This window comes from Accipiter gentilis, chromosome 30, assembly GCF_929443795.1.
Source record: "Accipiter gentilis chromosome 30, bAccGen1.1, whole genome shotgun sequence".
Taxonomy (NCBI): Eukaryota; Metazoa; Chordata; class Aves; order Accipitriformes; family Accipitridae; genus Astur; species Astur gentilis.
The window spans coordinates 9,460,842-9,488,743 of NC_064909.1; the positions used below are offsets into that span (position 1 = coordinate 9,460,842).

At 40.2% G+C, this 27,902-nt stretch overlaps 1 long non-coding RNA gene across 1 annotated transcript; it reads left to right on the top strand.

Annotated features, from left to right (window-relative positions):
- The first annotated feature begins 7 nt into the window (after positions 1-7).
- On the top strand, positions 8-27,862 carry LOC126052607 (uncharacterized). Its single transcript, XR_007510102.1, has 3 exons — positions 8-779; positions 2,684-2,777; positions 27,799-27,862. It is a non-coding gene; the product is annotated as an uncharacterized LOC126052607 (long non-coding RNA).
- Positions 27,863-27,902: the final 40 nt, after the last annotated feature.

A 27,902-nucleotide genomic window follows, 5' to 3' on the forward strand; every position in this document is an offset into this window, starting at 1 on the left:
TGCGGGCGGGGCTGGCGGCGGCCCGGCGGGGCAGCCCACCCCGGCGGGTAGGGCACGGCTGGCGGGGGCCGCCCCGGAGGCGGGCAGCCCCTTTCCCCGGCGATTTCCCAGAGCGAGGCGGGCAGCGGGTGAGGCACTAGGCGGCCTCTCGGGGTTCCGTCAGGTCGACGGCTTCTGGTGTCCTTTCTTTCGGGTACTGTGAGGAGAACAAGCTCTGAAATTACCGGCGAACGAACTCCTGGGGTTCCCCTCTTAACTACAACGGCGGGGGGTCGCGGCCCCGAGCCTCCCGGCACCAGACCCAGACCCGCTTCTGCGTTGGGGCCGTGGCGGCCCCTCCCCTCGGCACCCCCGTCAGCGCCGTTCCAAAGGGGCGGTCGGCACCTGGCGGGGCTGGGTGAAGCGTCCTGCGTGTGGGTGTAAGTAACGTAGCTCCTCAGGAAGAGATGTTGCTTCCAGTAAAAATAACAATAAATTGTCCCGTTTCCTGAAATACTGACGTCTGCTGAACAGATACCGACAGAAAAACGGAGTATCCGAACAGAGTTTTTTAATATTGAGAAGTGCTTAAAAAAACTCAAGCTATTTAAAATAATAGAAATTGGTTCAGGAAAACTCTCCTTTAAAACCAACGAGGAAAAGTCCTCATGGTTCTTGGAGAAATTATTCGTTAAAACCGCCAAAAGTCGTGGCAGCTTTACTGTTACACCATATGCAAGTACCTGTACTATACCATACACAAACACCTTCTGAAAATAGACCGAATAATGGCTTAAAGTGTAAGTTTGAAAATAGGAATGCATGGGTCCATATCCAAAAGTTGAGCTAGTAATTCTTACGGTTACATCAAATGGCACTAAATGACACCACAATATACTGAATAACATTACAGAAATTTTAAGAAGCGTGTAGTGTATTTTCTAGCATAATTTACAATCATTCTGGAGTGATACCAAAGTGCAGTTCTAGATTCAATTTAATCTCTCTCCATGTGGGAAGTGGCTGTGACGGAAAGAACTCCTAGTTCTTCAGCAAAGAATGGTAACATGCTCGTATAATGCCTGAATCGGGTGCAAAAGGGAGCAGCTGTATTTGTTGACCTAGAAATTCAGCAGTAGGACAAAGTAGTTTCTCATCCTGCATCTGCACATGGTCTCATTAATAATTTCCCCATTTTATTTCAGGCTTTGAAAAAGGTTTGAGGGGGATAGGTATCGTGCTATTACTGAATATTTATGAAATATATGAGTCTTTAGAAAAATCTAAGCCTTTGCTTTCATCATCAGGAGGCACAAAAGCTCCTCTTAACCATTATAAAAATCCTATAGCTTTCTATCTGTAGGTAATGTCCATTCGTTACAGGAAAAAATGAGCAAATGAATTATACAGTGTAAAGACATTTTAGTTTTTTGTTAATGGGTAACAGGGTGTTCTAAACGGTTCATTTTTATCACTGATTTTAATTACCTTAGAAGAAAATCCTCACATACACGATGAACATAGTAAATAAATTATGGCATTATGCAATAAAAATGACAAAAAGTACAGTATGTATTATTCAGGCTGTAAGCTTCATTTCTGGTTTCAAATATCCCCGTTTCAAACTTCTGTACTTTTAAATTAGCAAAAGGTCATCATGCATTCCCACTGTTATCAATGGAAGTCTTTATATTTCAAAAGAAATAGAGTAGGTTTTCAATACTGTGTTTTGTCTAGGGACTATCTTGAAAGTTTCTTTAGAAATGTTGCTTTGAATCAGAGAAATGTCAAAATGTCATGTTCCAAAAACCAGTAGCACAGTCATTTTACTTCTGGTTATACTTACTTCTTAAGAGCTGGGTAATTCTGAGAAAAATGCATTTCTAAAATTGGTCATTAAAATTTTCAGTAGGCACTCCATTTTCTTTCTTTCTGATTTTCACACTGGCCATATAAGAGAACCCAGAGTCCGATTCCAAAAATACCTATCGTGTTTGAAATGGGGGCCCCTTCTGTCAGGTACTGTATTTTCAGCTCTGATCTCTAGTTCAGGAGCAACTCTTAGATTTCTAGTCTTGAAAATACATGTGTTGACTTCAGGTCTTTGAAAACTACCAAATAGTTTTCAATAATCTATTTATAATATTGCTTGTAATATTTTATTCTGCTTTTTTTTTTACATCAAATTTCACTAATAATTTCCCAAAATTTAAAAAACACACAAAAAAACTTATTCTGTAGTTCTCTGCCACAGTTTATCGATTTTTATGACATCTGTCATTTGTGCTGTAAGGAGTACCTTTTCCCTTATTCCAGGGCCTAGTTATCTGACAAAATATTAAATGCTGACGATAAATGACGTGGTAGGTAATTTGATATTTCTCTTAGATATTTTCTTTTTTGTGCATGGAAATAAGTAAAAATAAATGGCTAACACTTTGCTGTGTGAGTCCGACACACTATAATTATACAGATTAATAGCAAAAAAGCATTGTAAAGCACTGCAGCAAATTAAATTACGTTTCTGGCAACTTTGTTAGTGAATTAGAGAAAATGGAAATACAGGCTCAGAAACAGAAAAGAAGCTCAGTAGGAAAAATACTGAAAATAAACACAGAAAGAGGATGAACAATGAAAAATAAATGCACTTTATAAAAATAATAGGAAAAGTATCTGACAAAAATCTTGTTCTTTCTCTTCAAAGAGGTGAAAGACATGTAAAATGATATTCCAGGATCTCAGAAATGTGCCAAAGTCTTCTAGCAAAAAGGAGCAATTGAGTATCTAATATTAGCAAGGTAAGAGATCTTAAGGATGCTTTTAAATGACAAGAAGAGGAATTATAAATATTGGAGTGACTGAGACATGAATGTTTTATTTTTAGTTCATTTTCACCACAGAAGTAGTTTGGGTTTTTTAATATTCAATTGCATTTGTCCTTACACGTCCTTATGCACATTGCTGGTTTTTTTCTCACCTTCTCTCATTTGGTGCATGCACAGAAATTTACATTTACCCAGGACTATTGTACACAGATAACACCTTTCCCCCCCCCCCCCCCCGCCTAATTTTCTAGTTGCTGACTTTAATGTCAAAATTCATATCTAGGATTGACACAAACATGTAAAATGCTGGGATATTAGACAGAAGCACTGTCTAAAAAGTACTAGAGGGTAAAATTTCCTAGTATGTTTCCTCTATTGGTTTGAGAGGGAAACAAAGAACATGTTCATTGAAGAAATTTTGCACAACACAGCTGAGGACAGGACAGCAAAGGAACAAAGTTTAGAAGCATGAATTATAGTGCTTAAGACCATGCTACTTTTCATTTTTTGTAATGTTAGGATTCAGAGTCAAGTTGGACTCCAGAAGCAGTATGTGCAGCAGACAGGCTTCAATAAGGGAGTTTGTTACAGAAGCTGTACCTTTGTGGTTTTGCATTACAAACCATTAAAATGAGGAAAACAAACTCACATGAAATAAATTCAGCAGCAGGTTAAGTTTTTACATGAAGCACTGAAAAAAACCTAACAGCATGGGAATTAATGAGGAGGAGACTGAGGAGAGTAGAAAAGATATTTTTGCATTCAGAGAGGGGAGCATATAAATTCTACTAATTTCAGATTTGCTTTTTCTGTTCCTTATATTCTGTAGAGGAATATTTAAATACAATACATGGCTGGACATTTTGAAAGTATATAATTACTTAGCTCTGTTTCTTGAGATAACAGCCCTATCTATTATATATGGCTTCATATATATGCTAATTTTCAAAATAGTATTCATTTACCTTAAGAACAGAAAGTGCTTGAATTGATCTTTAAGACCATTATTCAAACTGCCTAAGAAACTGATTTTTTGAGGTGCATAGAACTTCAAAAGTTAAATTCCTGAGTAACTTTAAATCCTAAATTCATCCAAACCTGAAGAATTGGAATTGTCTCTAACCAAGAACTCTAATATGACAATCTGTGATTTCTGTTCTGGGCTTGCTTACTAACTCAGTCCTAGGAAAGTGACATGTTTAGACTCTATGCCTCAATTTCTCCTCTTTTGAAAGGGAGGTAGTATACTTGCCTTCCAGATTAAAGTTTATATAGTACCTCTCAAAACATTTGACAAAAAATGCTTTAAGTGATAAAGTGATACAGTAAATATTTTGCTGACTTGAGCTGTCTAATTTTTTGAAAAGCAACAATATTAGGATTTCTTTTTGTGGAACAGTCAGTCTCTAATGTTTTTCCATTAATTTATTTGTACATACAGTCCCTTCAGATATATTGGGAGAAATGTTTTCAAGTACAGCCATCATCAGATCTACATGCACCATTATTGTCACAGATATTTTGATTACCAGGCCAGTCATTATCTCTCTAACCCCCCATGTGTATAGACTCATGCTATGATAAGAATAATAGATTTTTCTCTGCCTTGTTTCTCCTGTAGGAGAAAAATGCACAGAAATCACATTAGACATTAAAGTGATATCACTAGTAATGTTTGCAAAATCTCTTCCACATTCTCTCCCAGGTCATCACACCTGCAAAGTGTTAAGCAGTTCAGGCTTACTCTGAATCCAGTACTTTTCTGTCCACTCAGAGGGTAGTAAGGCTGTAAGCGTGCAGTTGCTGCCAAATACCTCCTGCCTTACAAGCCACCATGCCTGAAAATACAGGCAGGAGAGCCTTCAAATGGAAGGCTTCAGTATACTTTGGGGCACTCTTTAATGACACAACAGCTTCTGCAAAGTCTTGACAACTCAGGTTTTAAGCTTGGAGGACAGCCAAGCCCTCTCCAGCTTCATTCACATCACACTTCCTTTGGCTGAAGCATGCACTTACTGACCAATTTTTAAAACCGACTGCCAGCAGAGACACAGTGTCAGCCCTATTCCTGTTCTGTTTAGACAAAGGCAGAGTTTTATTCTCATCAGTCCTACATTTTGCTTATTTAGTAGCAAATGGAGAAGATAAAACCAGTTGTCTATTACAAGTGGAATACCTGCTTCAGGTATTTTTTTTGTAGCAGATACCAAAGGAATCAGTTTGCATACCATACTGATCTCAGATTACAATGCGTAGTCTTATTTAGGCACTGCCCATAATACACAGTCAGATTTTGTAATGTTACATATTACAAGTGCGTTCGTTAGATGGGTTAGAGACAGTATTTTCCATGAAGCAAGATCCATAAAGAGCTGTAGCAGTGTTTTAACAGGTGGCACCTGTCACAGTTGGGACTCTTTGACAGTACAAGTACATGACATACTGTAGCCCCCTGTAGAAACACGCAGAAACTGCATAACAATCCTTTGCTTTGAGGAGATGAATAAATTCCTGTGCCAAGAATATCAGTTATATCTGGTGTAATTGACTGTTAAGGAAAAAAGGCCATGTGGTTGGAGCAGAGGGTGGGGAGACAAATTTTTGGCAGAAGAAAAATATTCTGGTACCATATGGTACAGAACTCCCTGGTGTCCCTAAGCTCAAATTACAGGAAACTGGCTGCCTGATTTTCAACAGGGAAGATTTGAATTCTGAGCTGCTGAGCTGCTATGCAACTGTAACACCTATTGCCTTAGTGGGGATCCTAGTATGTGGGTTTCCCAGTGATGTTATCATAAAAAAAAAAAGATTTTGAAAACAAGACAGTTCTAATGCAACCATCTGGAGTGGCATTTTCCATTGCAAAGGTTTAAAAGCCAGTGTTTACTTTGCGTAGAACTGATTTTTTATCCGGTTCCCTATGGAAGTGGAACTTAACTGATCATATCACCTATATATTTCCATTAGTCTCTATATTCCTTCCTCTCCTACAAGTTCGAAGAAGATAACTCAGCAGAGAGGGAAGAAACATCCTAAAGTGCTCAACTATATTATCAGATCAAAGAATCCACACGGATGATAATGATGATGAATGGGTTCACTGCTGGGAAAACCTTTGACTAATGTGTGCTCTTGAGACACCAGAGAATCTAACTATGAGATACAAATCCACAGGAAAACAAACTTCATTAGCTCCATTGCTTACTGAACTATGTATATTTTCAATGTAATGTATTATTCTGAAACCAAACTGAAATCTAGTCCTACTTATATTACAGTAAGGTGATTATAGTGAATAAGTGCTTTCATGTGGAGAAAATGCCTGGTACTTACAAGCTCTTTAGACTAATGGAGAAAGGCATAACATGAACTGATTTTCAGAAGATGAAGTCAGACAAATTAGGGGAAAAGGCACAGATTTTTAGCTGAGAGAGCAAGTAACCTTAGGAGCAGACAACTACGATGAGTGGAGATTCTCTGATTTTTTATGTTTACAAATCAGGACAGTGTTTCTTTTTGAAAGATAAACTTTAACCATATATAGATTATTAAGTTCTATCCATAGTAGCAGGGTGAAATCTTCTAGTCAGGAAGTTAGACCAGATGAGAGCGTGTTTCTTTCTGGCTTAAACTTTGTAAGCAAGCAAGAGGTGCGCAGTGAGGCTTGTAGAGGAGGCCCACTGTCATCAGTGGAAATAACAGAAGGGAAATAACGTGTCTGAATATAACTCTTTAAAGAACTCACTGCCTCAGCATATCCTTTGGGTAAGACAGGGCCCATCTATTTTAGGTGCCTGTAGAACATTTCACACCTGACAGATACAGTTCAACAAATTTTGCCTTCATGCTCAAATACGTTTAAATATTTTCAGCTGTCCTCATTTGAAACAATCAACAAATACAGTGGTTAGAGATAAGTCTTTAAAGAGCAAGGTGGCCACCTTATTTTTTTCCTCACAATTTTTAAGCCTTATTTCTGTAGGAGGATTCTAGGAAGAGACTTAATGACATTAATATGACCTCTTGCCTAAGGAGCACCAAGTTCTGAGTGGAACTCATTATGGAAAAGATAGACATAACATATTCAGTTTAATCGGAGAAAACGGGAAGCCAGCTTACAGGCAGTTACAGGGCAATATGGTTCTGAAATCTTGTCCTATTCTTCAGATTTTGTTCATACAGAAATATCTTGGGGAGGAGCACTTCAAAACAAAAGTATATATAAATCTTGTGCAACCAAAATTTTGATTGCCTTCAGAGGTACTCAGTCGGGCTGTTTCTTAAAATCAGCACAGCCCTTTAATGTAGGATTCTCCAATACTCAGAGTATAGTTGATTTTTCTGTACTTCACCCCTGATCCTGAATCCCATCCTGTAGCAACAGCCTTATTTATCATCTCAGAGCCCACACTGATGTGTTGCCTAGATATACATTAAGCTTACTGCAGACAAGAGGTGTGAGGCTAGGACTGGGAAATTAGGCTCAGAATGCTGTCATTCTTCAGTGAGCGAGTTAAGGACACCTATGACCATACATGGGAGAACATTTGCAGTTTCTATATAGCCATAGGCATCAAGCAGGCTCAGCACTAAAGCCATAGCAATATGACTCATGCTACCCACTGCACTTGCCAAACAGTGAGACTTAGCTGCTGGTGGCAGGCGTCAGAAGTTCAAGGTTAGTCTTCCAAGTGGAAAAGAAGAAACAGGTCATAGTTTTCCAGGTCAATGAAGCTGTTCCTGCCTTGTTCGGAGGAGTTATCTTGGCACTCAGCAAATCCAACAATAGAAAATGTCAAAAGCTACCTGGAAATATCTGGGACCAGAGGGAGAACATGCTGCATGAAAGATCTCTATTCAGGGCTGATATCGCTTTCCAGGCGATTACCTGTTCAGTAGGATTATGTGCCCTCAGCCCTGTGACAGACTACAGGGGGAAAAAAAAGTCACTGCAGCACGAGATCGTTTTATATCCACATAAAAATATCTATTGTAAGGTTTTCCTGGAAAGACTGGACTACACCATCAGAAATTAGAGACATCTCAGAGTGCTTAAGTAAAATGTCTAATAGGGACATATTCATACAGCTGGCAGATGGCTATGCATCAGTTGTCTGGAGTGGACCCTCAAACAGAGCAAGGGCACCTATAAAAAGAGCAGAACTGTCTAAAGAGGATAAATCCATCCAGAATGACTGTGTGAAGTTTGGAGTGAGGATGAGCTCCTAAGACAGCATCCTAAACCAACATCAGTCCTTGTCATTTATTGCTTAATGTTTGAGAGCATTATCTCAGAATCATGTCTGGTTGTCATATCACATGCTAAACCCACTGCTAAGGATGACTGGGAAACGTAAAAAGTGGCCCACCAGTGTTTCGCTCTCACTCCTTCATGTTGTCTCAGAGATAGTTTCTGGGGAGGAACTCCTCCATCTCCCCCCAAGACAGATGAAATTTGATGGAATGACTCACCTACCTCAAAGACCCCAAGGCCCATCAGCTGGATGGCAGGCTTCTGGAGGTAGAGCAACAATACCTCTTTCATTCTTTAAGGATGCCTTCGTGTTCAGAAACCTCTTGTCCTTCAATCTGACAGTCACCCTATCAACCTCTTATGGTTATGGGGAAAGCCATAGTCTTGGATATGTCAAGGTCCAAGAGAATGTCTCTCCGACTGCTGTTAATCAGGCCCTAGGTTCTCATGTTGAAATTATACAAACTTCATTTTTTTTCCACACACACCCAAGACTAAAACCATGCTTGATCTTTCATGACAGCTGTCTAATCATACATCCAATAATTTGGGCTATTCTAGCTGTTTGGCATGTCCAGGTGGTACATAGCCTCCCTCCTGCTGCTGTTGACATGCATTGGAGCAGAAAATGGGAGGGTTACATGGCTGAGATTTTTTATGTGGTAGTGTAGCAAAGGGTTGCAATCTGCAGGCTCAGACCATGGTTGTGTAACACTTCCCCTAGCGGTCTGGGTAGCTGTGGGCTCCTGAGCCTCTGCTGCACATGTCACAGTGCCTTGGGCATCATTCTCAGCTACTGGGCCTCGACCAGGAGTGCTCCTGGGTATGAACAGAGTCACTAGCTGATGGATTTGGCCTCATGGTGCCTAGCAAGGCTTTTCATAAAGGACCCTGAAGATCTACCTGCTGTGTCAAATGGTCTCCATAGTAAGCCCCTTCAGCACTTTGCAGTAATATATGACTGGTACTCTGTCAAAAGTCAACTTGATAGGAACTGTGGTTATTACTTGTCAGAACCTGAGTTCTTTCCTCCAGGACACTATGCGTACCATGTTACCACAGAAGGTAATTCTGTAATTGGTCACAGCAGCACACAGCAAATAGCTTGTGCAAGACACTTAAGAGATTTCTATTCCCAAGGTCACATTTTCTGAAAGCTACTGCACAGCACAGTTTTAAATTGTCTTAAGAAAAAGAGAGAGGTATGACCTTGTCTTTGGGCGAGTTTATTCCTGTTTAAGAAATCTTGGTGCTGGAAAATTTTTTTAAGAATTTCATCACGATGATTTTGTGGCCTGGCAGAGTCCCTTTAAATGCTGGCAGTAATTCTTCTTTGCCCTTGCTGTCTGTCACCTCCAAAATACTCATCAACAACCGCAGCTACCTATCAGCTGCTACAGAACCATCTGTGCAGCCTTTGATCATGTTTTTTTTCCTTCCAGATTTCTATCATCCTTCTGGAAACTGAGAATGGGACAAAATGTTGCAGCAATGTTACACAGTAGGGCGAAATACTGTTAGTGGCTACAGTATAAACCAAAAAGTTTAGTAGTGGCTGCTGACACCTCAGCCAGACCACAGTCCCCAAGTCTGCAAAATTAAGATAATAACAATTATTGTGGTATGCAACAGACAAATACTTAAGGCCATTATGACTTTCTCCCTCTGAATGTGAAATCTGATTTCGACGATACTTCATTCAGTTTTGGAGGGGCTCAAGTTCAGAATCTGAGACTATTTTATTTGTTTCCATTTTGGTGGTGTCAGTATCATCTCAAACTTAGCCTGAAGCCTGGAAATCTGTAATAAAAATCCAAACTAGAATGTAATTTTATGGATCACATTGATCTGATCTCTCTTTTTCTACTTGAAAACAAAAGACTACTTGTACCTGGTTTGTTGGTTACAACTTGTTTCAAAGATCCTGATTACTTCTGTCTTTCTGTTAGAAGCTTATCTCATCATTAGAAAGGATGAAGAGATATAACAGGCTGTGAGGATCAAAATTCAAGAGCAGCCACACAGGTTACTGATGATTTAAATAAGAAAAATAGGGGAATTTTGTAGAAAATAGATGAAGAGTTTCAGTGAGAAAAAGAAGCAACCCTGATGTAGGTTTGCAACGTTAGCTAAAAATAACATTTTTGTGGTCAAATGCCTGTTTAGTTAATTAGATCATTTGTTTCACAGAATATTAGTTTGAATAAATACAGGGCTCCAGAGCACTCTGGAGCTCATTCCCTTTTGTCCTCAGGGAAGTACCCACATGGTGTAATCCCAGAGAAGACAGCAGCTTTGCCTGGGTCCCCAGGGCACAGAGCTCATCCCTTAGCACACATGAGTGCATGAAGTCCCTTACTGGCTGCCATCCTGAGAATCTGCTAATTCAATTTCTCAGCGTCTTCCAACTTGTTCTCTGTAATCTTCTAAGTCCTGAGAGTTCAAGCAGTTAATGTGTTCTCTGCTAGAGGTGATTATTATATTAATTAGTCATGCCCCAAAGCTTTATATGGAATAGACTGAAGCCTTTAACAGCCAAAAGTTACAATGCCACGTCCTTGAATTATGTCAAAGTGACCCCACAAATGAAATCTTCACCAGAGTTGCTCACCACAGAAAAAGTGATTCTTCCTCTGGCCACAGGGAGCCACACAGCCACCATTATGAGCCCAGGGAAGAAAACAAGGGAGAGGGCAAAATCTGCAGTCTCTAAACTCTGTGCCAGGAATTAAAGGGGTTGCTCTCTCCTTGAGGTGAGCCTACTAGTTGCACCTGGGCTCCTGTTAGCTGTTTTCACACCAGCTCCTGCTGAGAGTCTTGCATTGTTTTTAGCCAGGCATGTAGAATGCATATGTAGCAAACTACTTGTACCTACTTGCACACAGAGTAATTAGTGCAGACTGTCATCATAATTTCTAAATTCCTTTTTGACTGCAATTTTAAAGTCACAAGATGGAGGATGACCATTAATCTGTGAAGCCTTAAGCAACAATAGCAGTTGCCTGACCCCAGAGAATAATCCAGGTTTTGTGTAATCACCCCAAGTATATGACTCTCAAACATTTAATTCTGTCAGTACGGTACACCACTAGCGTCATAGAACAGAAGGGGCCTAATCATTATTGCCCACTCCATACATCTAAGATAGTTCTGGTATTAACATACAGGTTTGGTAGCACTCAGCTTCATAGTGCTTTCTAGACAAGACCATCACATGAAGCTCATTCAGCACCATTAGCTTCTTTCTCAAGACTTCTAACTGGCTTTTAGAGACAGGACTTGTGCTGCACTTTCCCATTTTCTCCTTCAATATGTTTCCACCAAATCTCAATTTGATAAGCTGGGGAATCCAAGGAGATCTCATGTAGATCTTCAAGTGAGGGAAGAAAAAACTTAAATGAACCATCAATTTGACAGAGAGGCATCCAGGGCAAAACTGATTAAGGTCCACTGAGGGATCAGTTTCCCTTGTTTTCTCTTCAGCATATGCTCATCTTTTCCTTTCTCTAGACATAATATGTACACTACAAAGGTAGAAGCAGACCTCTTTGGGGATTTTAATTCTAACTAGACATCTAAATAGATGTTCTTTCATTTATTGAGATACTTAACACTCATTGTCATGCAATATCATTTATCAGAGTGCTTAAACACATATCTAGATTTTGTCTAAGAGTTTAAATATTGAGATAGTTAGTTTGGACTAGAAGGTCTGCTGTACTGATTCTCACTGTGCTGGATTAGAGAATGAGTGGTGATAGCGCCATGGACCTGCCTGGTGTCACATGACAAGTTAATTGTTGATCCAGAAATTGAGCCTGCAAATGCTGAATTTCAGTCTGTTATCCCATCTACTGTTCTTTGCTGCTCTCAAATCAAAGTATAGCTGATTGAAGGTGCAGATTTAGTCTGTAAAACTTGTGTCTCAGTCCAAACGTTGCCTCATCTCCAGACATCCCCAGCTTTGTGTGAATGCTGATACTTCCTAAATAAAAAGCTCCCTCTATTTCTCTATTTTATATATGTAGTGGAGATGAGCAAGGACTATTCCTCAGAGGACTTTAAAAACACTCTTTGACCAAATGATATTTGACATTTCCTTTGCCACTCTGCAAGGTTCCTCAGAGGGCTGAACTACTCTCATTTCTGCCATAGAAGCAAAGCCACCATTTCGCTTCCCTCAAGCTAAACAGTGTATGATGGGCAATAATTCAGAATTAATTTGACAGTAATGGAGATGACAACTATTACTGTGAGGTATTTCTGCTATGAATATTGTCATCCTGTCCTCATTTCACCCCCCACCCCCCAAGTTTCGGTGTTACAAGGAATCTCTGAACAGCAGACGACCCCATACACAATGCATATACACTGCTGTCTAGGCAGAACAGCAACTTTGGACTTGGCAGCCTCTGTGGATACAAGAGCCCTAAAGTCCCACGAAACTGCAGCTCTAGCTTGGAGACAGAAAATGATTAGCATGGGTCTACAAAGTGCGTAACACGCACAGGTCTGTGGGAAGTGGCAATTCCTTCTAAACAGGAGACAGGCATAGAATCATAGACTAATTTTGGTTGGAAGGGATTTTTGGAGATCATGTGGTCTAACACATTGCTCAAATCATAGGACATCTAAGGCTGTTCCCATCAGGAAACAGGAACACTTTTTATTTTTTTTCTGACTCTTTTTCCACTAACAATGCCCAAAACAAACCAGCAGTGAAAGGATGGATTCTGTGTACATAGCTAGGAAAAACAGTACAGGTTAAATTTAAAATATCCACAATTTCTTTCCTTCTAACACTGGTATCAATGAAGAATGAAGAGCATTGAGGCCAGTATAATCAGAAAAACAGACACTATTGGCTACAATCCCTACACAGTATCAGAGCAGATCCTCTCCCTATCTACAATGATTTGATGTATTAATACACACATGGTAATTAATACACACAGGGTAATTTAGGTCTTGCAACCCTGAGAATGAGGGCAAAGTCCTGAAATAATGAATGGCCCAGGGTGAAGAAAACCAATCTGCAGTCTCTTTATACCTCACTCAAAACAGCCTCACTTCCCTTTGTCTTCTCTTCCCCTTTCTAAAAAGAAATGTGATCTCGAGCTACCTTGTGTGAGCTTGGCTCCTGCCATGCCAGATACCCCTATCCAGCAGAGAGATTTATTCCACCCACTCTTCTACAAATACCCACAGAAAGCATAGCACAGAGCTGCTCTAGGCTCACTGCCAGTTTCTCAGACATGGCCTCTCCTTGATCCCAACATGCTGTACATAATGACTTTGTGATCTTCCTGTGGAGAGCCAAGCTAAAGACTGAAGCTGGAGCTGGCCACTGAAGAATTCCAAACATGGCAAAAATGCCAAGAGGTGTGAGGACAGGCATTACAAGCAAGGGAGAGGTAGGTAAGAGGGTTGGGGAGAATAGGGCTCAGCCCAATCTGCTCCTAACTCATTGCCCTGATAGTCTGTTAGCTCAGAAAACATTTTAGGGCTATTAATATTTTTACAAACAACATGGACAGGTTCCTATCCAGCTGATGAAAGAAATTTCCTTAAAGTTTGATATCTTAACAGCTGAATTTGTAAAATCAGAACTTAATGCTGTACTGAGGTACTAACACAAAGTATCAGCTCGATTCAAGTCATTAGGTGCCTCATCTCGGACTTCACTCTGAATAGCTAGTGTAGGCTTATTTTAGTAACTAGCTGTATCACAGTGACTATAATAAAAAGACATCATCTATAAAAATCAGTTTAAGTATGATGCTTGAAAAGCTTCAGGAAACTAGATGATTTCAGGGGGCTTCTATAAACGTAACTTCTACAAGAATAACAGAATCTCCTACTTGATCTAACAAGCAACATATTTGCTACTTCCAGGTAGCAATTATTTCAGTAGACTACAACCAGAATACAGTCATGTAGCTCCAGTTTTGACTAAGTCCTTCCTTTCCTTTAAACAAGGACAACAGGAAGGTCAGTTATCCACATGCTGCTATTAAAAATGGTGAGGCTTGTTTTTACTGAAACCCTCCCTGTTGGTTTTCCTGTGTGGCCACAAGCATGTCAGGCACAGTGGCTGTGTGTCACTTCTGTTTCTCTGGAGTGAAATGAGCTCTGCTACCAACCTCACAGGAGACAGGTAGTGATCAAGATTTTGATCTTTTGACAGGTTGCAGCATAGAAGAGCAAGATGCTTTTATTATTAATATTCTCATACATTTATCCTGTAGTAATTTATTGCACAAGCCAAGAATTATTCTTCAAAGAAATGTAGAAGATAAATCCTCTCAAGTTATTTTATGAGCAACAGAGTCAATGAATGCTGGATTCCTACAGATTTGAGTTCTTTGTCTCCTAAACTCTGCTTCTCACCCCATAATAGTAGCTCTGCTGCATGTTCCCCTGAAATGCCCACTGGGCATAGACAGCACACGCTGCAGTTGCTGTGCAGCCATCCACAGATTGGCCAGCTGACCAGGTTATATAAAATGCCTGTATTCTGCCTCCTTTTTTCTCATGGGGGTCATTAAGCTGGGGAGTCTGCCCTCCATGTAGCTATCAATTTTTCAGTAAAAAACCCTCTTAGGATCACATTTGAGACTTCTACATGATTTAAATGCAACTGAGTATGGCCAATAGGCCTGAAAGCTACGGGGCAGGGTGAGAACAGATGGATCAACCACAAAAATAATCTCTCCTTAGGAAACTGGGAATGTTTCTCCCATCCCTAATGTATGGCATGGAAATGCAACATCAAGACTCCCAGACAACCTTCTGTTTTATAGCAATAAAATGCAATACAATACTCTAAAGGCATTTTCATGTTTTAAAGGTAATTTCCCTATGTTGTCACAACAGAGCTGAATCCTTTTTCATGTCCTAGATAAGCCTTTAATAATCTCATATCTTAATATAATCATTCTAGATTTTAAAACCTTTTGGTTTGGGGATAATCCAACATTCCTAAGCTTATTTTATTGCAAATTGCTAACATGATAGGGTGGATGGAGAACGTAATTTTGTCTATACATTTCATAATGAAGAATATCATGTATGGATAAACTACATTTCTAATGCCTTGAAATTATAAAGTATTGAGCCTAATTTTAGAGCTGTCCTTTGTCACAATTGAATCTAGCTTTTCAGTCTTAAGATCAGTATTCCATTAAGCCACAGGCTAATGAAAAAAGCGTAGGTAAAAGTACAAGAAGCCGCCTGTTCTTTGGCCTGGCTAACTGCAGACAGTCCAAATAGTTATTTTAATACATTTTACGCTTTAGGAGAATTATAGTGTAATGCATTTGTGCTTACAATGTTAGCATTGACAGGAAGGTTATAGGTAAGTTCAGGTTTTTTTCTGAGTATGCTTTTACCTAAGCTAACAGGGAGACCCAGGAAGGCCTACAGCTGTATGTATGCCAAAAGGGTGTAGTGTTACTGTGAAAGTGCCATAGCAGTAAAGGTGTTAGTTAGGTCAATTAATGTTAGTCAGTGTACAAATGTCATTTATGGAGGTTAAGTGATAGGTTAGTGTGTCCAGTTGGATGTTATCAATGACTCACTTCAGAAACAAAAGAGCAAGGGTACAATTTAAATGGGTGTTAGACTTTTATTGTGAACTTTTGGGCATACAAACCACTGTAATTTCTTATTTCTCTTACATTAATGTGTCTGTTAGAAGTTGCCTTTCAATCACTTCCTTACATGTTCAGCTTAGACATACCCACAGCACACTTCCTGTAAGCTTCATGCTTGCTTTGCTGCTGTATATTGTGTCAAAGAATCTAAAAATGGATTCTTAACTTTCTATAGATTGTTGCAACTACATGGATATGACTCAAGCAAGATTGTAGGAAGATAGTACTTTTATTATTCAGTCTAGTAAAATACATTTCTTTTCCCAATAGGCCTTTCCTAATGTCTTTAACAGAAAATCATACCATATAGTTATTATGTGACTCCTAATTAATGAGAATTGGATCTGAATTCTTCTGCTTAAGATGTGCTGGCCTGCACTGCTCTAAACCAACAACTTTCATTCAGTAACTTCAGTAACGGTGTGACCATTTGCTCTCTGCTTCTCAGTGGTACAGATAACTGAATTCTGCACAGTCCCTGTGAAATCAATCAATGCTGTTGCCTGTTGGCTCACACAGAGCTTAGCTCCCTGAAAGGTTTCATTTTTTAAATAAAAAATTCAGCTGAAGATTGCTGCTTTAGCTGTCTGCAATTCAACTAGTTGTAAAAAATAGCTATGTCCTCTAATATTCATTGATTGAATAGTACTGGTTTACTGGAGTGATAATCAAAGTAAGATAACTTGTAATGAGTGAAAATAAGGTATCAGTGTCTAGAAGATCTGAGGACACAGTTTGTGGTTGCATGGGTTGTGCAACAAGGAAAGAGGAAGCCTAGAAGACATACCACAAGATGCAGGACCCCAATTTAAACCTCACTTGAAATGGAGTTGTTAATCCAATGTTTCTGAGGTGAAAGTCATATTGGTCACATCCAACGGGAAACACTGACCTGTTACTTAGCCTCTGTAGGTTCACTTCAGGCAGAATCACAGAATTTGGTGTTCATTTGATCCCTCCACAAGCTAATTCAGCATATTGTGCTGGCAGAAAATATCTAGTTTTTGTTTGGGTGGGCATAAGGTTTTTATAAAGCAGTGTTATTCAGTGCAGAACACAAAAGCACAAGTAGGCAAAGTCACTTGGTAGGCCAGAGGGGCATGGCTTCCAACTTGCTTCCAATGCCAGTCGAGTGGACTCACCACAAGGCTTCATGTGTTGTTTAAAATATTGAAATGGCCTCCAACATTTCAGTGTCAAAATCAATACTATTCTGATGAATTGGGCCCTTCTTTTTCTTCTCCCTCCCCCCTTCCACATTTTTAATCTCTTTCTCTCTGCTGGTATACTAAATATGTTTTGAGGTTTCAGACAAACTCAGAACATTTTCATTTTTAATTTTAATTAGTTGAGATCAGAGGACCTGACCCCTTTTATAATAACCGGAAGGGTTGAATAATTGAGGTCTGAGTAGTCAAGGTCAAAATATGTTGCTTAATGTACATCTTACAATTATTTAATACTGACTTTATAACACCACAGATGTTAAACTACAAAATCTTCAGAACCTGAAGACCTGTTTTTATTTTATGAACAAATTAAACAATATATATTTTTTTAAATTGAAAATTATTAATGGAATCGTGGCATAACATTGCATGTAGCAGCAGTGCATCTGCTCATGTTTGGGTCTGTTCACATTAGCAATAATACTTAGGATAAAGCTGCTTCTGTCTTTAATACAGGATCTGTTATGTCATGGGAGGTTCAGTGTCTGCAACACAAGCACAATTACATAACGATGCTTCACCCACAGTATCTATTAGTGTGCATTAGTCAACAAGGATGAGAGGCGTACTCTTATAGGGATCAATGTTCCTGTTAACACATTGCATCCGAGATAGGACAGACACCCCCAGGAAAACGGGTCCAAGGAGCAGGTGACCTGGTTTTCTTAAGACATTGTTCTCATTCTCCCTAAAAGTAAGAACGAGATCACCTCTAGTTATGTTAATCTGTTTTCACATTTTGATGCAATCTGTCAGAGCAGGCTATTTTACCATTATAACAACTTTTAACTCAGGGTGTTACTTCTGCAGTAATGGATGTAGGAGAGAAAAGGGAGAAATTGGTCTTCACGCAGAGCTGTGCAGCAGCACCAGTTCAAGGTACTGCTTACAACAATGCAACTAGTACATCTGGAGATTTACAAGGAACAGTGGAAGCAGAGCAAAAAAAATGTGCTTGCACATGCTTGAGCCAGTTTAACTAAATCACTCTAAGCTTGTACATAATTATTTCTACAAAGCTGCTTCCTATCTCTTACATTCAAATTAACTGCTTCAGTCAAGTAATTATTTTTCTTCAGATTTTTGAAAAGAACAAGCTGGAAGTAAGGGGCTTATAGCAGAAAAGAGTAATCAAGGCAGGAAGAGACACATTGTAATACAAACACTATGGGTCCCCTAGCAAGGAACAGTTCAGAAGAGGGCAGGGTACAGCATTTAATTGCTGCTGAATGGGCAACCAATCCCCGTAAAGGTGAATACTGAGTATTTGTCCCATAACCTGGTCTTCAGTAGTGAGCTCACCAGACCCATGTCCTAAAGTCTGGTTTTTTTCTTCCTGGAACTTTTCTTTTCCTCCTCAGGCTCTGTGTTTGGTAAGCCCTCGGACCAGTGCAGTAAGATCCGACAAGCATTATTAGTCAGCCCTCTGCTGCCTCAGTTCTTGGCCTGGTGGGTTAATACAAACTGAAATCAGGGCCCATTGAAACCAATATGCCACACTCTGAATGTAACGTATGAAGGCATACTGCCCATCTACAACTTTTTAATGTAGCGGTCACCACTAGCAGAGAAACTGAAAGGTGCAGTAGTAAGTTCTTCATCTGCCACAGATAAATCAGATAAGGACCATGAATTAAGACCTCAGTGCTCCCATCCACTGGGGAACCTGGGGGGACCCAGTACTGCAGATAGGAGAGGTGCTGCTGTGAACAGGCAGCTTCAGAAGCTGCTTTTCACTGAGCGCACACATCACTAGGAACTGATTGCAGACCGTGTTTTAAACATTACCCAGTGATGCAGACTTCGCTTGGTTTGAGAGATTGTGTTTGAGCAGTACTCTTCAACAGGGCATCTCACCCAAGTTAGGCAATCAGGTGTCCCAACTTCAGCCTCAGGCATTTACTTTGAAATTCATTCCCTCCCTGACACATCTTTTGTTTTTGTTGAGAAAAAGCCATTACACAATATAAAACAGGAATTAAACTTCAACACATTTGCTAGCCCTAACATTTGCTCTATACATAACTAACCCTAGTCCTAGATTCCTAATGACTTAAAAAAACCCAAACCATAAAAATGGATGTTTTTATAAAGCTGGAAGAAAAGACTTCCCCATACAGTGCAAAAATGTAATGCATCCCTCACATCATGTTTACTCATGACTTTAAACTAAACAGCTGTAAATGCCACTCTTCTTTTTTGTTTTGCCACACATGCACTTACTGCCTTTTCTTTTCACTTTTATGCAAACGTTAAAGCAAATTGCAATCTCTGAATATCCTTCCAAGTCTTTCTTGTAGGTATGTGACATGGCTGAATAGAAGTACCTTCCCACCTCTGTGTTTTATGGTGCAGCCCTGAGATAAGCAAGTGAGCTTTCTCCTCATGTGAGGCTTAAGTATTACTTAGCTAAAAATCCAGAGAGAACATCAGCAGAGTTCTTCCCCAGCTCTGGGATGGCATGTAGGCAGGGATAAAGTGAGGCTAATGAGAAAGCAGCTTCTCATTGGCTATTTAGCTGAAATGTTTATTGTAAAATATCTCAGTCACTGCTTGAGGACAAGCTCAAGATCCCACAGCTATCAATCTGAGAAATTCCTATTTGGGCAGGCCCAGAAAGCAGTATAGATACTAAGCCAATGTCACAGAAGCCCAGGCCTTCCTAGTAAATCTGGTTGATAACCAGTTTAGCAAAATACCTGATATCTGCCACAGATCAGGTGAACATAACATAATCAGTAACCTGCTACATCACCAGAGAAAACTAATGACAGCAACCAGTCTGAAAGATCTTTTAAAATAACAGACATGTCCAGTCCAAAATTCTCAGAACAGATGTAATAATCCTCTTACTTATACATCTCCTTTGGGAGGGGATGAAGGACTCTAACATTGCAGTACTGGAAACTTCCACTGATGATGTACGTTGGAACAAAGATAGTCAGTGTCCTGAAGGACTGAGGTAGCAGAGCCTCTGCGGGACCACAAGCAGGTGAGGTAATACTGTCAGTCTGCGCTATTCGGATAGTAAGGTATTGAGCAATCCAGGTGCAGCTGGTGGCTACGAGCTGTTATTTTAGAGATGTTCTCCAACCTTTAGACAAAAAATTAGACAGAAATAGCAGGTTTATCTCTAGCTGAGGCAGATAATTTCTGGAAGGATTTTACATTTAATAAGTATTTAACAGAGACTTATCGTCTTAAAGGAACTGTGGACTTTGCCAAAAGTCAAGACTCTCCTACAGGCTGGCCTGTGCAATTATGTTTGTGACAACATTTTGTTTGGAGTCCAAAGAACAAACAATAACCAGCAAGCAGCCCACAGCCTTGTGCAAAGCTGAAACCATCATTTTATCCTTCATGCTAAACTTTAGTCTCTCCATGTGCTCTTAAGCTTCTCATTTTCAGCCTAAAACAGGATCCTGGGCAAAAAAATAGTAATCCAAATGTTAAATCACCCAGTTTTTAGTACCATGGGGATTTGCGTGACTGAGGAAAGAGCAGAACAATTCAAATCAGACCCAGTTTAACTTCTGCTGACATTAATGCCACATTCTGATATTGGAAAAATCCTGGTCTTATCTGAAAAGCTAATATCTAAAAAAGACTGAATTATCAACTGTTATTATAAATCCCTATAGAATACTGGGATTCACCCTACTTTCTCAACTAAGATTAATCACGAGAAAATATTTTGTCCACACCAATGCTTCTATTGCAAATGATTCAACCAGCTCATGCAGCATAGTGGGGGGGCACTTCATTATCTTTTCAACCCCCTGGAAAAATGTACCGGAATACAGGGACCTACCAGAGTGTGCCAGTTTTTTGAGTCACATATCCAAGGAGATGGTGCCCTGATGAGATCCAGTCATCCTAAAAACATATGTAACTTTGGTCAGGTAAGGATGAAAGCAAATTAAGTGTGAAAAGTTTTATAAAAGTTTATAAGGACAGGAGAAAGAGTCACACTTTACTTTTGTGAACCTAATCCTGAAGACATTCAAGGGCAGGTATTAAGCTGACAAACTGTCGATTCTGGGCCTACCCACTTAACCTAGCATGTGTTTTCCAGGCTAGCTTGCATTTGCAGAGAGACCCCAGGTGGAAGAAGCAAGCTAGCTTTCTATGCCCATCCTTTTCTGAATGAGGTTTAATGATCCTTTAAAAGCTTTGAGTCCCCTTTCCCATCTCTCAAGATGTAGAAAGTTGTTTTGACTTTTCCCACTGATTCGATTTTGTCTGCCTCCAGCTTTTCAGAAATGCAAATGTCTTCCTGGCAAAAAGGAGATACCATCTTCGCTGTCTGATTTAATTACTAGCGGTCAGTGCACAAGGCAGGAAAGAGAGTAAGCAAATCTCAGTGCGGAGCCTTTCCGTACAGAGAACATATGCATAAGCCTGTGAGTCAACTCCTACTACTTAGGGAAACACATACCCAAGACTCCTGCATGCGCCTTATTGCTTGCTTATTAATTTAGTCTTAAGTAACAGTCATCATCACAGTAACAGGTCTGGAGTAACTGACACCCAACTTCGTCTTCGAGGCATAAACTGACAGCAGTGATCTAAGAACATAGGCTCCCATTTCAAAGACATGTGGGGTGGTTTTCCTTTCTTTTAATTGAAATACCACGGTCTTTCTAGGAGGAAAGTCTATGTACTACCTTGCATCTTGATTCTGGAAGGTATGGGTGTTCAATAAAGCATTTTGCATTACCAACATTTAGTCTCTTCACAAAAGCACAATGCTTTAAAATTACTCAATAATTAATTTTTAATTATTTTTATAGGAATCATAATTAATCATCAATGCAACCACAAGCATGATAGGACACATTACAAAGAGCCAGAAATGGATTCTCAGTTGTAGCTTATTCAGTTGTCAGGTTTAGGCACAGAAGCCTTATTGTTTGAGTTTTTTCTGGTTTACATTCAGTCTGTAGCCTGTGAAACTGCTGTGTGGTGCCGCCTTGGGGCATCCTCTAGCCGAGTGCCATATACAATAATGACAGTGTAATTGACCACTTTAGAGATTAGATTGGGCATCTCTTAATTCCTTACAACCATCAACTGTCTTTAATGAATCCCTGACGAAGTTAAAACATTAAGCTTATATCCCTTTTGTCAGATTGTGATATAGAGGAAGACGGATCAGTTGAAAGCTGCAGTTTTCTACAGCTCCTTTTTTGTTGTTGCCTTTTTTTTTCTTTTAACAGTTTTAGCCCTTCTTAACCTTCAATAGCAGATAATGTAGCAATTAGAAGAAATAAGTATAATTGTTAGCAAAATATATTTTCTTTCCCTCCTGACTTGCAAACACCAACATATTAAAAAAAAAATAATCTTGTCATACTAAATTTCCTAGGTGGGTGCCACACTTGTACATTACTTTATCATTGTAATACATACTTTTGACATCAAGTAAGGGTTATTGCTGTAACCTGCAGACTTCCATGCAGTGCTGCGAAGGAAGGAACTTTTTGTTCCTGCAGTTTTTTTCATTTAGCTATGGCTCTGGCCTGTCTTACTATGCAGCTTATTCCTGACTCGTCTTCTGAGCTTACAAAATACGAGATAAAAATAGATTATTGTTCTATCTAAATTCCCATAATCCTTGTGCTCATTAAAAATAAAGTCAAGTAACTGTTCTTAGTCAGGATTGCACTAATTAGTGCAATTGGCACTTCTGACCTTGTGATATCTACCCTTAACACACTGAGGTTTGCTGTGCTGCCTGCGTTACCGTACACAGCATATATCCTTATGCAACAAAGTGCTGAAGAGAGACATGCAAACCAGAAAATAAAGGTCAGGAGCTTTTTGCATAGCAATATGTAGTTTTTCCACATCCTCACCCTTTGGCTTAACTGAATATTTTAGATTTCTTTTCATATAATAAAGGGCCACAAATAAAAAGCAGAGGCCAACTTTTCATAGATCCTTTAGGGAGACAGCTGTTCGTTCCCCAAAGAGCTCTCAACCAGTGGCTCTGGTTCAGGGTAGCAGCATGTTGGTTTCTATAAACGACTGCTTGGGTCTCAAAGATTTCAGGGAGATACAGCAGAAGCTTATTAAACTTAACCTCATTTGAGTGGTTTTTAAAGACAGACAGACAGACTAGGATGAAGGAAGTAAATTCCCTGCTTGCTCACTTTACCTTATGGAACACCTTTATCTTTTTAGTCTTCTTTACTATGCATTAAAATTAAATGTGTCTGTTTTTGTGCAGGAAATTAAAAACTATTGGCAGTAGGTTTTTTTGCTGTAGCTGCTAACATATTTAGTGTTTGATTTATATATGTTTCACTGCAGTCAGGAAATCACTAATGGTAAATCCATTAATAAATCTAATCCTCTCACCATCAAACTGTATTTAAATAAGTATTTAAATAAATTATACTGATATGACAATCAATTCTCTGAATGTTACAATAAAAAGCAGAAGGAACTTAACTATGCAGGTGATGGATCTACCAGAATGAGAACAGAAATTTAAATAGTCCAGAGAAATCCTCAGTCATGGTAGGCTGACAGGGGTATATAAAACCAGGAAAGCCACAGAAAAAAGCTACATCAGGCATTTTTTTGTTTAAGCCTCTCATAACACAAAAGGGAAGGAAGGAACAACCGATGCAAAACCAGAACATTTGCAACGAATGAAGCTTCTTCTGAAACAAAGTGGATTTTTGAAAGAGCTTGTAAGTGGCCTGCAGGACTCATTCATTAACCTCCCCAAGCTCAAAAATGTATCAGGACAACAAAACAAAACTGACACTGAGTAGGCAAACTAACAGGAAAACAGAATAGGAATATAATTTTCAGTGGGCCAGGACATAAGCCAGCTTCTAATAGAGGGATTAGGAAGAAAAATTCCTATATATAGCAAGGTTATTCGATGCTTGTCCACTCCAGGGATCCTTACAATTTTCCCTGAGGCACTTGTCCTGGCTATTCTGAGTGTGAGGATAATGGCTCAGACATATCTGGGGCCTGATTCTTTACGGAGCTTCTATCATCTGTGTTTACATAATAAAGGAAGGCATTTTAATAGTTACTCCAAATATGAAAATTATTGAGTAGCCTGAAAAATTAGCGTTGTATTTTTTGCCGTTTCTTGCCGAATCAGGGTCTTTGTAAGCCTGGAGCAGAAAAAAACATTGTGTTGAGAAGTTAAAAGCCTAAAAAAAGAATTGGCCATCTAGCTACTAATAAAATTCTAAGTTTCAAGGACTTTTGGGCCAAAAACCATAATGACTATCATGTAGTTTAGTTACCTGCACACTGTCGGTCACAACCTCCCACTGTAATTAGACTAAACAGTACCTACTTCTATTTCAGCTCTGTAATAAAATATTTAAGACAACAGTTTTGATTTCAAGGCTTGAGGGATGGAGAACCGAACACATACCCCTTCCTTATTCTGAACTCGGCTATGTTCTGCACTGACCTGCTGCATCTTAAATCCTTTCTTCCAGACTGGAGTCCATGACTGAGAGCACTTGCCAAGTACTTGTACATAATAGAATTGTATTTTACTTACCCTTGGATCAACTAAGCAGACTAGACTTTATTCTTTCACTTAAGTAAGTTTTTCCAGATTACCTTTTTAGCTTTAATTGGCTAGGGTCTTTTAGGGTTGGGTTGGTATAGCTTCATTTTCAGTGTGGGGAGAAGGCTTATTCAATGACTAATGCTAAAAATTGATATTAATCTAGATCATTCCCTCAGCAGAACTGAGACTTGTGTAAGGGGCACACAGTAGTAGGTGTTACAGGCAACCTTTGGAGACTGTCCTCCCATACATGTTCTCCTGCCTGCTTAGCAAATACTTAGCTGTCATACTGTAAACATAACACACACACCACACCTTACTAGTATTACCGTAGGGCAACGGCTGGAGTAAAAAAACCCACCAGTTACAACTTTAAGTGACAATAGAATCAATACTGAATATTGGAATAAACAGAAGTGAGAGAAAATTTATTTGCCAGAAATTAATCCAGCACTGGTTAATTGACATTGTTTCAGCAAATATTACTACAGGCTTATGGACAATGAACAGAGCTGAATTTTAAGACTCTACTAGTCTATTAAAATAATATTTATACTTATTTTTGTCATCAGTTTTGACTAAGAAGCTTCCTGGAAAAACAACCCCACCTTAATTATAGCACATGAGGTTCAGCTCTGAAGGCTTTTAAAATTGTGTTTGTCAAGTGTGGGCCCTGTAAGTTTGTATTGGTTTTGTTTGGCAAGGTTTTGGTAGTGGGGGGGGGTTACAGGGGTGGCTTCTGTAAGAAACTGCTGGAAGCTTCCCCTGTGTTCGAGAGAGAGCGAGCCCATATTAGCCGGCTCTGAGACGGACCCGCCGCCGGCCAAGGCCGAGCCAATCAGTGATAGTGGTAACGCCTCTGTGATAACATTTTTAAGAAGGAAAAAAAGTTGGGACGGGGAGAAACTGCCGCCGGAGTGAGGAGTGAGAACATGTAAGAGAAACAAGCCTGCGGACACCAAGGTCAGTGAAGAAGGAGGGGGAGGAGATGCTCCAGGCGCCAGAGCGAAGATTCCCCTGCAGCCCGTGGTGAAGACCCTGGTGAGGCAGGCTGTCCCCCTGCAGCCCACGGAGGTCCATGGTGGAGCAGATCTCCACCTGTAGCCCGTGGAGGACCCCACGCCGGAGCAGGTGGGTTCCCGAAGGAGGCTGTGACCCCGTGGGAACCCCGCGCTGGAGCAGGCTCCTGGCAGGACCTGCGGATCTGTGGAGAGAGGAGCCCACGGAGCAGGTTTTCTGGCAGGACTTGTGACCCCGTGGGGGACCCGCGCTGGAGCAGTGTGCTCCTGAAGGACTGCACACCATGGAATGGACCCATGCTGGAGCAGTTCGTGAAGAACTGCAGCCCGTGGGAATGGCCCACGTTGGAGGAGTTCGTGGAGGACTGTCTCCCGTGGGTGGGACCCCACGCTGGAGCAGGGGAAGAGTGTGATCAGCCCTCGTCCTGAGGAGGTGAAGCGGCAGAAGATAACGTGTGATGACCATAAACCCCATCCCTGTCCCCCTGTGCCGCTGGGGGGGCTTGGTGGTGAAATCCGGGAGGGTAGTTGTGCCCGGGAAGAAGGGAGGGGTGGTGGGAAGGTGTTCTGAGATTTCATTTTACTTCTCATTACCTTGCTCTGGTTGATTTGTAATAAATTGAGTTAATTTTGCAAACTGAGTCTGTTTTGCCCGTGACGGTAATAGTGAATGATCTCTCCTGTCCTTATCTCGACCCGCGAGCCTTTTGTTATATTTTCTCTCCCCTATCCAGCTGAGGATGGGGGAGTGATAGAACGGCTTTGGTGGGCACCTGGTGTTCAGCCAGGGTCAACCCATCACAAAGTTACTGGCTGTGGTGTAACAGAGCAGAGCATTGCACATAAAATATTCTACTACTTCTACCAGCTGCAAGGAAGTATTTAGTCAAAGCAGTGGCCAAAAAAATACCCCTCAAGCCATCAATTCTGTTGTACAGATTTTAAGTTAGCCATTTTCAATGCAGGAAAACTACTGTCTTGTCCAGTGGAGAGATTTTTCTTTCTTTTTCAGAAGGATGCCTAACATCTTGTGCACTTCAAGACAGAAGTGCAGAAGGACGCCCCTATTAGGTCTAGGTTTCTCCCCTTCAAATACTTTGTTGAGGAAGACCCAATGTGTCAGCCTAAGAGAAACACAGAGACAAGGGAACACAACAAACACAATAACAAAAGCACTTTCAGTGTTTTCAAAAGTGTGGAGGGAGAAGAAAACCCAGCAGCTTCACTTTGGGGGAAAGCACTGGCAGGTTGGGGGTTTCACAGTGCGGCTGTACCTCCCACCTCCTCCTCAGAAAAGGAGATGTGTGCAAGAAAAAGGAAATAGGCTTGCGGACAGGACTTGCTGGTGGCAGCTGAGGGTGTGACCAAAGTTAATCAGCAGGAGCGTTTAACATCATTGCATCTGAACCTCAAGTTTCAGCTTCCAACCTCTTGTGTGATGGAGTCTGCTGCTTCTGAGGGGAGAAACAGTGGATGAAGGGGAATGATTTTTCCCTAAAAAACAACCAAGATTGTGGGGCAAAGAAAAAAAAAAAAAAAAGAAGGTCCAGGGTGTAGCAAGCAGATTAGTTAGACAGCCATAGCTCGGAGCTGGGAGTATGCGGTTCCACCAAAGACAAGACAGCTGGAAGGACCAGTGAGCAGCCAGCTACCCCTCAGAGGTGAAGAAAACCTTATTAAGGGACTGGGCAGCATTTAATTCAACTCAAAGTCAGCCAGCCAGCCATGCCTAGCCTAGAAACAAGGACACTGTGGGGACAGAAAGACTGGTTTAGAAACTTTTCTTATTACCTAGCCATTTTGAGTCAATATATGGTCTCACTAACGCTGCAGACAGAAATCCTATTGCCCTCTGCTCCTACTCGGCATATCTGCTCAAAGTGTCAAATCTGCCCTTTTATGTATTTATATGTACTTACTTACAGTGGAGACTCATATGCAGCCATCAGTTGCCAGAGTCTCTCAACTCTTCTCAGTGTCACTGTTTTCTGGGATAGATGTTTATCAGGAAGAAAAATTATTCCTTGTGGCTAGATGACCTTCCTTTTGCTTACTATCAAACACACCCTTTACTAAGTGATTGGGACTAGTCAGTGACTTGTCCTCATAAATAACAAATTGGTAGAATAAAGAAATTGCATTTTATTTCATATGGTTTATGAAAATATTGTACATTGTTGAACAGACCTGCAGAATTATACTAGTCAATTAGCAAATGGAAAATTTTTCTCTTCAAAGGCAATTTAGTATAGATTCACCTTTTATAGTTTTTCCTCCTTCAGATTCTCAAGCAAGATTACAAAACCTCAACTATATTCTGTCATACAATAATCAGCCACATTTGCCATCTCATCAAGTTTGGTCTTGTAGTTTTGTTTAGCAAAGC